This window comes from Pongo pygmaeus, chromosome 11, assembly GCF_028885625.2.
Source record: "Pongo pygmaeus isolate AG05252 chromosome 11, NHGRI_mPonPyg2-v2.0_pri, whole genome shotgun sequence".
NCBI lineage: Eukaryota > Metazoa > Chordata > Mammalia > Primates > Hominidae > Pongo > Pongo pygmaeus.
The window spans coordinates 59,177,735-59,191,981 of NC_072384.2; the positions used below are offsets into that span (position 1 = coordinate 59,177,735).

The 14,247-nt window shown below is 38.1% G+C and overlaps 1 protein-coding gene and 1 pseudogene across 43 annotated transcripts in view; both read right to left on the reverse strand.

Annotated features, from left to right (window-relative positions):
- BAZ2B (bromodomain adjacent to zinc finger domain 2B) overlaps positions 1-14,247 on the reverse strand; it is a 396,738-nt gene that overhangs the window by 365,311 nt on the left and 17,180 nt on the right. The gene's annotated exons all lie outside the window — the stretch shown is intronic.
- Positions 2,024-9,414, reverse strand: LOC129031564 (small ribosomal subunit protein eS1-like; annotated as a pseudogene).

Below are 14,247 nucleotides of genomic sequence, written 5' to 3' on the forward strand. Positions count from 1 at the left end.
AAGACTTGGGTAGAGGTAACCTCAAAATTGCTAGGGAGAGACTTCTGAGTATAGATCAAGAAGTAAAGGAGAAAGGGGGGGAAAAAACTTTAAAATTTCCTTCTACATAAAATGAGCCTGCTAATCTAAATTCCAATACCGTAAGTTTTACCATAAGAGAAATACCATATGGTTTATCATAAGAGAAAATCTTATGGTACAATTTACCATAAGAGAAAATTACCATAAGAGAAAATCTTATGGTAAAACAGCTATCAAAATTAATAATCAGAACACTAGTTTACTATAAAAAATAATTTTATACAAATCTGATAGATTTTAAAAGTCAGTGTTTAAGTGTTTAAGATGTTCAAAGAAATAAAGAATTCAAATTCATCAAAAAAGGATAATAAATTATAAAACAAAATCAGGTAGAAATGACACCATACATAGGTATGAAAAAGAAACAGACCAGACACAGTTCGACCAAAAAAAAAAAAAAAAAAAAGGAAAAAGAAACAAATCGACATCTTAGACAAGAAAAATATAGCCACTGAAATAAAAACCTTAACAGATCTGATAAATGCTAGATTGAAAGAGAGAATTACTATATTGAAGGATAGTTTTATCAGTTTGGATAATATACAGTCAGGGTTCCAGCAATTAAACAGTTGTTACACCCAAATTAAGATTATTTCAGGCTCTGTGTGGTGGCTCACGCCTGTAATCCCAGCACTTTGGGAGGCTGAGGTGGGCTGATCACCTGAGGTCAGGAGACCAGCCTGACTAACATGGTAAAACCCCTTCTCTACTAAAAATACAAAAATTAGCCAGGCGTAGTGGTGAGTGCCTGTAATCCCAGCTACTCGGGAGGCTGAGGCAGGAGAATCGCTTGAACCCAGGAGGCAGAGGTTGCAGTGAGCTGAGATCACCCCACTGCACTCCTGCCTGGGCAACAGAGACTCCGTCTCAAAAATAAAAAATAAATTTAAAAAAAGATATTTCAGAAGGAATTAAAAAGCATGTTAAGGAAACCACAGAGAATAGTGCAGTATCTCAGGATTAGTATAAATGGAGAGAACTGTGAAGAGAGGGCTGCCTTGAGACGACCTGTGACTTTCAGTAAAGGAACGTAGTCAACCCATCAATGGCAATCCTATAGGACTGGGGCCAGGGGAATAAATATCCCTTCAGTCTCTTCCTTCCCTCCTGTTTTCTTTGCTTCCTGCTCAGGCTTTTTTTTTTTTTTTTTTTTGAGACAGTCTCCCTCTCTCTCAGGCTGGACTGCAGAGGCTCACTGTAGCCTCCATCTCTGGGGTCAAACAATCCTCCCACTTCAGCCTCCCCAGTGGCTGGGACTACAGGCATGTACCACCATGCCCAGCTAATTTTTGTATTTTTTGTAGACAGCATCTCACTATATTGTCCAGGCTGGTCTTGAACTCCCAGGCTCAAGTGATCTTCCTGCCTGGGCTTCCCAAAGTGCTGATTACAGGTGTGAGCCACCACACCTGGCCTTCAGGCTCTTTCTATTGGCCAAAACATTTGAAACTGGAAGGCAAGAGAGCCCACTCATATTGTTCAACCATCCAGAATGGAGTGCAGAATGGAGAATGCTGAAGTAAATCTGGGGAGACAATAGAAGATACTGTGCACAGAAGCTCTTGGCTATGCAAAATAGCACAGCCAACTATGTAGGGGCATTGGGTGGTGATGCAGGGGCAGAGAATACTGATTATTTCATATAACGAGAAGACAGAACAGTTTCAGGGTTGACTAATCCATCAACTCAATAATAGAATACCAGCTCAACTTCTCTGCAATTTCCTGTTTTCTTCTTGGCTGCAGGAGTTCCAAACACTACATTCTCTTGCAATTATTCCAGAAGATGAAAAAAAGCACCATTTCTTCTCAAGCATCTCTGTTTTAGAGATAAACCCCGCCCCCCTCCCCCCACCCAACACCTTTCTAGGAGTCCTCCCAGCAGACTTTCCCTTACATCATCTTTTTTTTCTTTTTAAATCTCTTTGTTATTTTTGGCTAACTGTATAAGGATTCGGAGTGCATTTCCCCCATGGAGCATTATTATTTATGCTCTATGTACTTGTATAGAGTTGCCATCTGTATTATACTTTCGACAAATGTATAGACTTTCCTTGGGCTGTCCAAGACACCAAGCAGCATGTCTAATGTCTAATTTTTTTTCTTTGGGAAAATACGTTCTGAACAAAACATTTCTTTAAAAGTCAGGTTTATTATAGTATAACTAACATACAGTAAGTTCACACTATTTTATTTAGAGATGGGTTCTTGCTATGCTCTCCAGGCTGGTCTCAAACTCTCAGACTGGTTTCAAATCTCCTGGGCTCAAGCAATCCTTCCACCTCAGCCTCCTGAGAAACTGGGACTACAGGCATGTGCCACCATGCTTAGCTAAAGTCACACTTTTTAGCATATTGTTCTATAAGTTATAACAAACACATAGAGTCATAACACCACCACAACCAAAATATAGAACAGTTCCATCACTCCAAAATATTCCCTTATGCCCCTTTGTAGTTGGGTTAGTTTTCTTGTTGCTACTATAAAAAATTGCCATAAACTTGATTCCTTAAAATAACACAAACATAGTTCCTCATGTCAGTCGCGTGAAATGAATTGTATGAGGCTAAAATCAAGGTGTTAACGGGCTGGTTCTTTCTAGAAGCTTCAGGGAAGATATCTGATTCCTGTTCCTTTCAGCTTCCAGGGACTGCCAGTATTCCTTGGTTCCTGGCTACATTACTGCAATCTGTGCTATGTCTTCTCCCCTATTAACCCTTTTTTCTCTTTAAGTATCTTCGTGATTAAATTTAGAGCTTACTCAGATAATCCAAGACAACTGCCCCATCTCAAGATTTTCAGTCGTATCTACAAAGCCTTTTTTGCTTTACAAGGTAACACTTTCAGGTTCTAGAAATTCGAATGTGGATGTCTCTGGGAGGCCATGATTCGGCCTACACAGTAGGCAACCCCTCTGTCCTCCAGCTGCTGGCAACCACTGCTGTTACTCCTGTCCTACTTCTACCTTTTCCAGAATGTCATATAAATGCAATCATTACAGTAAGGAGCCTTTTGAGTCTGGCTTCCGTCACTTAGCATAATATACATGAGATTCATCCATGTTGTTGTATTTATCAGTAGTTTGTTCTTTTGTATTACTGAATAATTCCACTGCATGGATGTACCACACTTTAACCATTCAAAAGCTGACGAATGTTTGTGCTGTTTAGGGTTTTTGACAAGCATGAATAAAGCTGCTATGAACACTGATGTGCAGCTTTCTGTGTGAACATAAAATTTTCATTTCTCTTGAGTAAAACCTAGGAATGAGATTGCTGAGTTGTGTAGTAAGTACACATTTAGCTTTCTAAGAAACTGACAAACTAACCCTTGGTTACCCACTAAATAAAGAAAAAGTGGAAGAAGTAGTAATTAGTTGGACAATATTGTCTACACAATGATAGGATGAATTATCTCTTTTTCTCTTTGTAAAGGCTGGAGTGCAGTGGTGCAATCATGGTCCACTGCAGCCTCAAACTCCTGGGCTCAAGTGATCCCCCCACCTCAGTCTCCCGAGTAGCTGGGAAACAGGGATCAGACCATACACTGTAACTGTCTTTACTCATATTCCCCTTTACATTATTTGGTAATATACTCTTCAGTGTCACTAAAAGTTAAAGCATATCTATACTTTTATTTGCACACATTCCTTATCCATTCTAATATTCTGGAAGAAATCATTTATTTTCTACAATGGCTTTCTATGATACAGAATAAAATAATTTGATTTAGTAGTAACCTTCTTATATATCATAGATCAAAAGGTATTTTTAAAACCTTCTGTAAGAAATGCTATATTTTCATACACAGAATTTCCTGCCAAACAGGCCAAGCTGTCCTCATCATGCTTATTCACTAAAGTAGAATTTGTGGGTGGAGGTATCTTTGCATAAAAGAGTCATGGTAATGTCCAGAACTCCTTCCTTTATGCCCCTGCTATGCCTTTTTATGTATGCATATTAAACTAGACTGCTTACTGATTAGTTTTGTTACATAAAGCTTTATGGATTTAATCATAGGTCTCTATGCTTTTCATAAGAACAAAACATGACAAGGTGTTTCCACCTTATGGAAAAAGTTACAAATAATATATACAAAAATGTTGTACTGAGTGTAATTTTATTAACAACTTCCAGATACCAAGTGAAGTATAAATATAATTTTTATTTAGAAAGAAGTATCTATAAATAAGGTAACATTTGGTAACTGAAGCTTAACTAAGGTAGAACACTTAAGAATTACAAATGGGATGTGCATCTTACAACACTCAGCTCTTAAAATTTTTTTTGCAATAATTTTACACTTAAAGAAAACATGGTACAAACTACCTAGTGCCAAGATCTTGGTTTCTAAATATCATTCTCTAATAAAAGGAACAAAGAAACCTTGATGAAACAGCTGATTATAGGGCTGGAAGAGAGAAAATAGAAGAAAAGGCAAAAGCATCTTGTAGTACCAGAAAGCAAGGCAATGCTCAAAAAACAAAGGAATGGGGCCATGTTAAAGGGCCACAGAAGCCTACCACAGAGAACTCCCCATGGTCAATGCTGGAATAATTTGAGTGACAAAATAAATAATGGCATTATTACACTATACATAATGCCATATTACACTATAATGCAAAGAATAAAATAAACAAACATAAGTCCATACTGTTATAAATACATGATAAATAATAAATAAGAGTGAAATTTTCCTTACAGGATATGTAAGATATATAGAAACTCTTCCCTCCAGGAGAAACTTAACTGCACCCCCTGACCTCAGAGTGGGCTGGACTTTCCTTTCAGAGCGGGCTGGACTTAGTGACTCCTTTCCAAAGAAAAGAACAAGAAAAACTGGAATTTAACAATAAAGAATAATAGAGACTGGCCCTGGTGGCCCCCATCTGTAATCCCAATGCTTTGGGAGGCTGAGGCAGGAGGATCGCTGAAAGCCAGGAGTTCAAGACCACCTTGGGAAACATAGCAAGACCTTGTCTCTACAAAAAATTTAAAAATAGTTAGCTGAGTGTAGTGGCATGTGCCTGCAGTCCCAGCTATTCAGGAGGCTAAGGCAGGAGGAGCCCTTGAACCCAGGAGTTCAAGGCTACATTGAGCTATGATAGCATCATTACATTCCAGCTTGAGCTATAGAGCTACTTTAAAAAGAGAGAGAGAGAAAAAATGGCAGATTACTACCTTAACTAAGATATCAAGATTTACCTCACCAGAGAGATCATGTTGATAGCATCTACCCTCTGATATGCTGTAATGAAAGGGTACTTCACCTCCGTGGTATTATTTCCAAAAAACGAATAACCCCACTCCAATCATGAGAAATACATAAGGCAAACCAAAATGGAAAAACAGCCTACAAATGTCTCACCAATACTCCTCAAACTGTCAGAGTCATGAAAAACAACACTAAGAAACTATCACAGACCAGAGGAGATTTGAGAGATGTAGCAACTAAATGCAATGTAGTAACCTGAATTGGATCTTGAACAGAAAAGGGATATTAAAAAAATAAGTGAAATCTGAATGAAGTCTGGAGTTTAAAAAGACATTAATAGAAAAACAGGTGAAATCCAAATAGTCTGGGGTTAAGATAACAGTAATGTGCTAATGTTGGTTTCTTAGTTTAAAAAAATGTACCATAGTAGGCCAGGCGTGGTGGCTCACACCTGTAATCCCAGCACTTTGGGAGGCCAAGGTGGGCGGATCACAAGGTCAGGAGATAGAGACCATCCTGGCTAACACGGTGAAACCTCGTCTCTACCAAAAATACAAAAAATTAGCTGGGCATGGTGGCGGGCGCCTGTAGTCACAGCTCCTTGGGAGGCTGAGGCAGGAGAATGGTGTGAACCTGGGTGGCGGAGCTTGCAGTGAGCCGAGATTGCGCCACTGCGCTCCAGCCTGGGTGACAGAGCGAGACTCCGTCTCAAAAAAAAAAAAAAAAAGGTACCATAGTAATTGAAAATATTAACATTAGAGGAAACTGAAACTGAGGTGTATTACATAATAACTCGCTGTATTATTTTTTTCTTTTTCAACTGTGAAAATAGAGTATTTGGTTTTTGTCCCCAATTCCTGGCACAAACTTTATAAAACTCTGGAAGCTTCTTGAGTAATAATGAGGTGGAGGAGAATGTTTTGCTATTCATAGCAAGCTCCTTTCAACCATACCTGAATTTATGCTACTAAGGTGAACAGCCTCAAGACAGAGGCTGGTTGCCAGGGCAACCAACCATGTGATCAGATGGTTCGAACATTCAATCCTTCCCCCAGACCTCTGAGGGAGGGAAGAAAGGGTGGAGACTGTAGTCAATCACCAATGGACAATGATTTAATCAATCACATCTCTGTAATGGAATCTTCATGAAAACCTTAATCTAACAGGTTCAGAGAGCTTCCAGGTTGAATGCATTAACATGCCAGGAGGCAGAATGTGTCCAAAGCTCCATGGAGACAGAAGCTCCTGTACTCAAGACCCTTCCAGACCTCACCCTATATGCCTCTTTATCTATTTGCGCATTTGCATCCTTTATAATAAACTGATAATAGTAAAGTGTGTCCCTGAGTTCTGTAAGCTATTATAATAAATCGTTGAACATGAGGCAGAGGTTATGGCAACTCCCAATTTGTAGTCAAGTTAGTCAGAAGTACTGGAGAACTGGGATTTTGATTGGTGTCTGAAGCTGGAATTGAGGCAGTCTTGTGGGACTAAGCCCTATTTAGCCTGTGGGGTCTGATGCTAACTCTAGGTGGATAGTATCAGAATAAAATTGAATTGCATTGGTGTCCACAGTAAACTGGAGAATTGCTTGGTGTGGAAAATTGATACATTTGGTATCAGAAATGTTGTGAGTACAGGACAGATTTTTTCTTTTATCTACTTTTACATATCTTAAATTATTCTAAAGTAAAAGTTTATTTTCTATTTTATTATTGTTTTTTAAGGCAGAGTCTTGATCTGACACCCAGGCTGAAAGGCAGTGTGAGATCCTAGTTCATTGCCACCTTGATCTCCCTAACTCAAGCAATCCTCCTGCCTCAGCCTTCCGAGTAGCTGGGACTACAGGCATGTGCCACCACACCCAGCTAGTTTTTTTTTAATTTTTAGTAGAGATGAGGTCTTGTTATGTTGTCCAGGCTTGCCTTGAACTCCTAAGCTCAAGCAGCTTCCCAAAGTGCTGGGACTACAAGCATGAGACACCAGGTCCAGCCCAGACATTAATGTTTTAAAAAGTACAAGGAATTTCCACATAAATGTTACTCAGATTCCCCAAACTTAACATTTTACCACATTTAACTTATCAGTCTCTTTCTGCTCCCTTTATAAAGATATTTTTCATCATTCCCTTTTACTCCTGAATATTTCAATGTATATTTCTGTTAAAAGTACATTTATCAAAATAAGGAAATTAGCATTAATACAATACTATCCAATACAGACCGTCACATTTCACCAATTGTTTCACTAATGTATTTTGTAACAAAAATATGAAAAAAGTAATATAAAATAAAAATTGTTTCCATCCTAGCCCATGATCCAATTGAGGGTCATACATTATTTTTAATTGTCATACCTCTTTGGACTTCTTTGATCTGGAATGCATTCTTCAGTCTTTGTTTTTCATGACCTTGACATTTTTGAAAAGTACAAACCATTTATTTTGTGAAATGTCCCTCAATTTGGGCTTTACTGATTGTTCTTCATGTTTATGTTCAGGTTATGCATTTTTGCAGTAATACGGCAGAAGCGATGTGCTCTTCTTTGTGAATCCTGTCGAGATGCATGCTATTGGTCCCACTACTGTTAGTGTTAACTTTCACAACTTGATAGAGGTGGTATATGTCATGTATGTCCACTGTATAGTTGCTGTTTTTTTTCCATTTTTGATTAGTATCTTGTGGGGAGATATTTTGAGTATGTAAAAACATCCTCCTTTGTAACCAACTCTTCACAAAATACCGTAAAATCCATTAATGATTTTTGCCTGAAACAATTCCCAACTAGAATTCTACTCTACATCAACTTGTCTAGCTCCATAAAAGAGCATGTATTTTTCTCACAAATAGGACTTTTTATTTGCCACTATTATAAGTCTGAACTTTAAACAGATTCTTGGACTGGTGGTTCATATCCATCAGCTCATTCAACTTTAGCACCTGTGTCATCCCCAGTGGCTTTTCCAATACTACTACCTTCACCATGAAGCTCCATGAGTTTTCCCAATTCAAACTTGGGATTCTTCAGCATTTTTACTTTCCTTTTTTTTTTTTTTTTTTTTTAGATGGAGTCTCACTCTGTCTCCCAGGCTAGAGTGCAGTGGCACAATCTCGGCTTACTGCAACCTCTGCCTCCCAGGTTCAAGTCATCCTCCTGCCTCAGCCCCAGCCTCTTGAGTAGCTGGGATTACAGGTGCACACCACCACGACCAGCTTATTTTTTTGTATTTTTAGTAGAGATGGGGTTTCACCATGTTGGCCAGGCTGGTCTCAAACTCCTGAACTCAAATTATCCGCCCACCTCAGCCTCCCAAAGTGCTGGGATTAGAGGCATGAGCCACCGTTCCCAGCCAGCATTTTTACTTTTCTAACGAAGAAATCATGGAGAGGATAAATAGATTGGCAAGACTTTTCTATGTCTTTTCCAATGTTGTCTGGAATCAATTTATTGACCACTTCTTTCAAGTCATTTGTCTGCACCTCTTGGGTCATGATTTCCATCATCTTCTTCCAGATTTGGCAGAATTGCTGGTGCTGAGCATAAGAGGTCATCCATATCTGATTGTTGCGTATTTTAGTAAAGTCAACACAGAACAGATGAAGCAAGTAACTATCAGTAGTCTTGACATCAACAGGAGCTTCAATCATTGTCTGCCATTTTTTGACCATAGAACACATTTTGTTATAAGTAAGATCCATGACATGGAAGTTGGGCAGTTTTTGCCCTGAATGTCTTCAGTAATCAATTTGAATTTTTCTAAATGCGACTTCATCATTCTGCAAATCAGCAAGACACACTTCAAACACATGACCCTTGAGGCCATCCGATGCAGTTTTGGTTCCTTGGATCCTGGTGACTAGCGTCTTTCCAACATTTCTTATATTGAACATAGCAGGTGCTTTCACATTATAACAATCTTTCTTAGAAAATAGATCAGCCACTTTTGTCTTGGCTCCCTTCTGCCACCTTTCATAAGGCGCTTGTTCTTGCCAACTGCCGTGGTGCTGCTCATAGAAGCAAAAGGCCATGTTGGTATTTTTATTGAGATTGTCTTTCACAAGTATTTTAAAGCTTTTCTCAAATAGCTTTTACATACTTCTGGCTACATTTATTCCTAAGTATTTTATCTTCTTCATTGTTATTTAATTGGGCTTTCCCTTACCACTCTATTTTCTAACTGGTAGTTATTGATACATATATATATAAAATATTAATTTCTGAATGCTAATTTTATAGGCTACTAGTTACTGATTTATTATTTGAGTTAGTTTTACCATTGATTTTCTAGTGCAGAAGTCCGCACACTGTATCTTTTCAGTAAAAACACCAGACTGTAAATATTTCATTTTTGTATGCCAAAAAGTTCCTATCACAACTGTTCCACTCTGCTGGTGTAGTGCAAAAGATGACAGAGGCAATACAAAACCAAGTATATATGGCTAAATTTGGCTCTCAGTTTGCTAAACCCTGCTCTAGGGTTTTCCAGATATACTATCATATCATCTGCAAATAGAGAGAGTTTTATTTCCTCTTTTCTGTTGTACTTCTACTGATTCCTCTTGTTTAACTGTATTGGCTAATATTTCCAGTAATATGATGAATAATAGTGTAATTACTAGATATCCTTGCCTTGCTCCTGATGGTACTAGTAAAAATGTCCTTGGTGTTTTCCATTATGATGATGACTTTAAGGTGTGTGTGTGTGTATATATACATACACCTATACATGAAAGGTGTGTATATATATTTATCATGTTAAGAAAATACCCATCAATTCCTATTTTCTTGAGTGCTTTTATCAGAAGATGCTGATTTTTGTTAAAGGTCTTTGCAGCATCTACGGAGATCATTATATGATTTATCCCTGTATTTATTAATATGGTATATTAATGGATTGCCTAATATTGAAACAATCTTGTGTTTTTGGAATACAGTTGACCCTTGAACAATGTGGGGGCAGGGGTGCTGACTCCCCACTCAGGTGAAAATGTGCACATAACTTTTGACTCCCCAAAAACTTAACTACTAATTGCCTACTGTTGACCAGAAGCCTTACCTGTAACATAGTCAATTAACACATATTTTTTATGTTACATACAATACTGTATTCTTACAATAAAGTAGGCAAGAGAAAAGGTTATTAAGAAAATCATAAGGGAGAGAAAATACATTTACAATACTGTACTGTATTTACTGATACTGTAAGTTTATGTCATCTGTTTACAAGATTGTTTACAGAACTGCCTGTCTGAAATGGAAAAAAAGGCATCTGCAGCTGCACACCTCAATCTATAGTACATCTCAAGCAATTCGACTTTTTATTGTAATGTCATGACTTCACTGCTTCTTGGTAGCAACTCCAGCATCACTAGTAGCACTTGGTATGGATCCTATAGTGTTACTCAAGGTTTACGGTATTACACTAAACAGGATAAAGAATACATGAGAATGGCAAAAAATCACTTTTTACTGTGATACAGTGCCATTTACTGAAGAGATGAACTGCTCTTCTGGAGATGATAAGTATCATAAGGCCTTTTAAGCATATACTATGAACACTTGAGCTCACCACAATAACAATAGGAGGCAGCTGCAAAATTACTACAGCAGTACAACGTGCTACAATTAAATTTATGCAGTTATTAATACTGCATCATTCTGCTTGCTTACATTTCTCTCCACTGTGAATGATGCCATGTATGATCTATGTTTATATGTGTAAGTTTTGATAAGCTTTAACTTTTTATATCAGATTTGTGTATATTTTATGGTAGTAAATGATAAAATAGACTAGTACCTACATATATTTCATGCATTCATGATATACCTAACTTTTTCTTAATTTTTTTTTTTTTCTTTTTGAGATGGAGTCTCACTCTGTTGCCCAGGCTAGAGTGCAGTGGCAAAATCTCAGCTCACTGTAACCTCCAACTCCCAGGTTCAAGCGATTCTCCTGCCTCAGCCTCCCGAGTAGCTGGGAGTATAGGCACGCACAGTACCATGGCCAGCTAATTTTTTGTATTTTTAGTAGAGATGGGGTTTCACCATGTTGGCCAGGCTGGTCTTGACCTCCTGACCTCAGGTGATCTGTCCACCTCGGCCTCCCAAAGCGCTGGGATTACAGGCATGAGCCACTGTGCCTGGCTTCTTAATTTTTTTCAATATTTCTAGGCTATGTGGTTCATCTGCAAGTTTTTTCAAATTGTCACAAATCTTCAGAAAATATTCCAATATATTTATTGAAACAAGTCTGCAGAATCTGGGCATGGTGGCACACGCCTGTAATCACAGTTACTCAGGAGGCTGAGGCTGGAGGATCACTTGAGGCCAGGAGTTCAAGATCAGTCTGGGCAACATAGTGAGGCCTGTCTCTTTAAAATAAAAAATTAAAAAATAAAAAAAATCTACAAATAAATGGACCTGTGCAGTTCAAACTTGTTTTGCTCAAGGGTCAACTGTAAATCCCATATGGTCATAATATGTTATTTTATTGTAGAGACAGAGTTTCATTCTGTCACCAAGGCTGTAGTACAATGGTACTACAGCTCAGCAGTACTACAGAGTACAATAGCTCACAGCCTTGAACTCCTTGGCTCAAGTCATCCTCCTTTCTCAGCTTCCCAAGTAGCTAGGACTACAGGTACATGCCACCATGCCAGTTAATTTTCAAATTTTTTTGTAGACACAGGGTCTCACTGGTCTTGAACTCCTGGCTTCAAGTGATCCTCCTGTGTTGACCTCCAAAAGCACTGGGTTTATGGGTGTAAGCCACCATGCCCAGCTTATTTTCCTAATATATGACATTGGAATTTGTTTGCTAATATTTTATTTAGTACTTGGTATCAATATATACAATTGATATTGGTTTGTAATTTTTTTTTCTTTTTTGTGCTGTCTTTAGGAATTGGCATTATCCACATTCAGTGCTCAGCACCAGTTTACAGAGCATTGAGAATATCTTTCAGTGTTTCACAGATTATCTCTATAAAACCATCTGGGACTGGTGCTTTTTTATGAGGTGGATCCTTGATATTCTTTTCTATTTCTTCTACAGAAATTAAACTTTCTCAAATGTGGCCAATTTTGATGAAATATATTTGCCTTAAAAATAAACTTTTTTTTTTTTTGAGACAGGGTCTCACTCTGCCTCCCAGGCTAAGCGCAATGGTGAGATCATGGCTCACTGCAGTCTCCACCTCCTAGGCTCAAGCGATCCTCCCATCTGAGTCTCCCAAGTAGCTGGGACCATAGGCATGTGCCACCATACCTGGCTAAGTTTTTATTTTTTGTAGAGTCAGGGTCTCACTATGTTGTCCAGGCTGGTCTCAAACTCCTAGATTCAAGGGATCCTCACACCTCGACCTCTCAAAGTGTGTCATTGCACCTGACCATCTTTTTTTTTTAAGAGATGGGGTCTCATTATGTTGCCCAGGCTGGAGTACCATGACTATTCACAGACGCAGCCTCAAACTCCTGGTCTCAAGCAATCCTCCTTCCTCAGCCTCTTGAGTAACTGGGACTTACAGGTGTGTACTACTGTGCCCGGCTGAAAATTACTTTTTTCATTCAAGTTTTCAAACTTATTTGGAAAGAAAAGTAGGTTCTTATATTTTTCAAAATTGAGGTATAATTTACATATTATAAAATTCACCCCTAGGTTTTCAAGTGTTGTGTCTCCCTCCCCAACTAAATTCACGTGTGGAAGTCCTAACACCTCTAGTACCTCAGAATGTGATTGAATTTGGAGATGGGACCTTTAAAGAGACAAGTAAGGTAAAATGTCATATATGTGGGCCCTAATTCAATATGACTGGTGTCCTTATAAGAGAAGGTTAGGACACAGACAACACACAGACCAAGGGGTGACCATGTGAGGCCACAGGGAAGTTAGCCATCTACAAGCCAAACAAGAGGCCTGAGAATGAAAACAACCCTTGAGACATTTTGACTGCGGACTTCTAGACTCCACACGGTGAGAAAATATATTTCTGCTGCTCCAGCCATCAGCCTGTAGTATTATTTGTTATGACAGTCCTAACAAACAAATACATAAAATATATAATCCAGTGGCTTTTAGTATATTCACAAGTTCATAAAACAAACACCACTATCTAGTTGCAGAACATTTTCATCACCTCAAAAAGAAACCCTATACTCATTAGCAGTCACTCCTACCTCTTGCTTTTCCCAGTACCTGGGAACCACTTATCTGTTTTGTATCTCTATGGATTTGCCTATTCTGGACAGTGATATAAATGGAATAATACAATGTGACCTTTTATGTTTGGTTTCCATCTCTAAGGATAATGTTTTCAAGGTTCATCCATGTTGCAGCATGCAGCAGAACTTCATTCCTTTTTAAGGCTAAATAATATTCCACTGGATGGATATACCACATTTTGTTTATCCATTCATCCATTGTTGCATATTTCAGTTGTTTCCACATTTTGACTACTATGATATGAACATTTGTGTATAGGGTTTTGTGTGACATGTGTTTTCAGTCCCCCTGAGTATATACTTAGTAACGATATTGCTGAGTCATATGGTAACTATAATTAAACTTTTGAGGACTGCTAAACTGCTTTCCCAAACAGCTGCACCATTTTACATTCCTACCAGCAATATATGAAGGTACCAACTTTCTACGTCCTCATCAACATTTTTTACTGTCTAGGTTTTTTATTGTAGCCATACTAGTGTGTGTGAATAAATACTTCTCTTGTGGTTTTGATTTACATTTCCCTAATGACTGCTGAGGCTGAGCATACATTTATTGTCTATTTTTTATACATTTATTGACTATTTTTATGTCTTCTTTAGAAAAATATCTATTTAAATCCTTTGCTAATTTTACAATAATGATTGTAAGCTATTTTACAATTAGATTATTTGTGTTTTTATTGTTGAGTTTTAAGAGGTTCTTTATTCTGGATACAGGTGCCTTGTCAT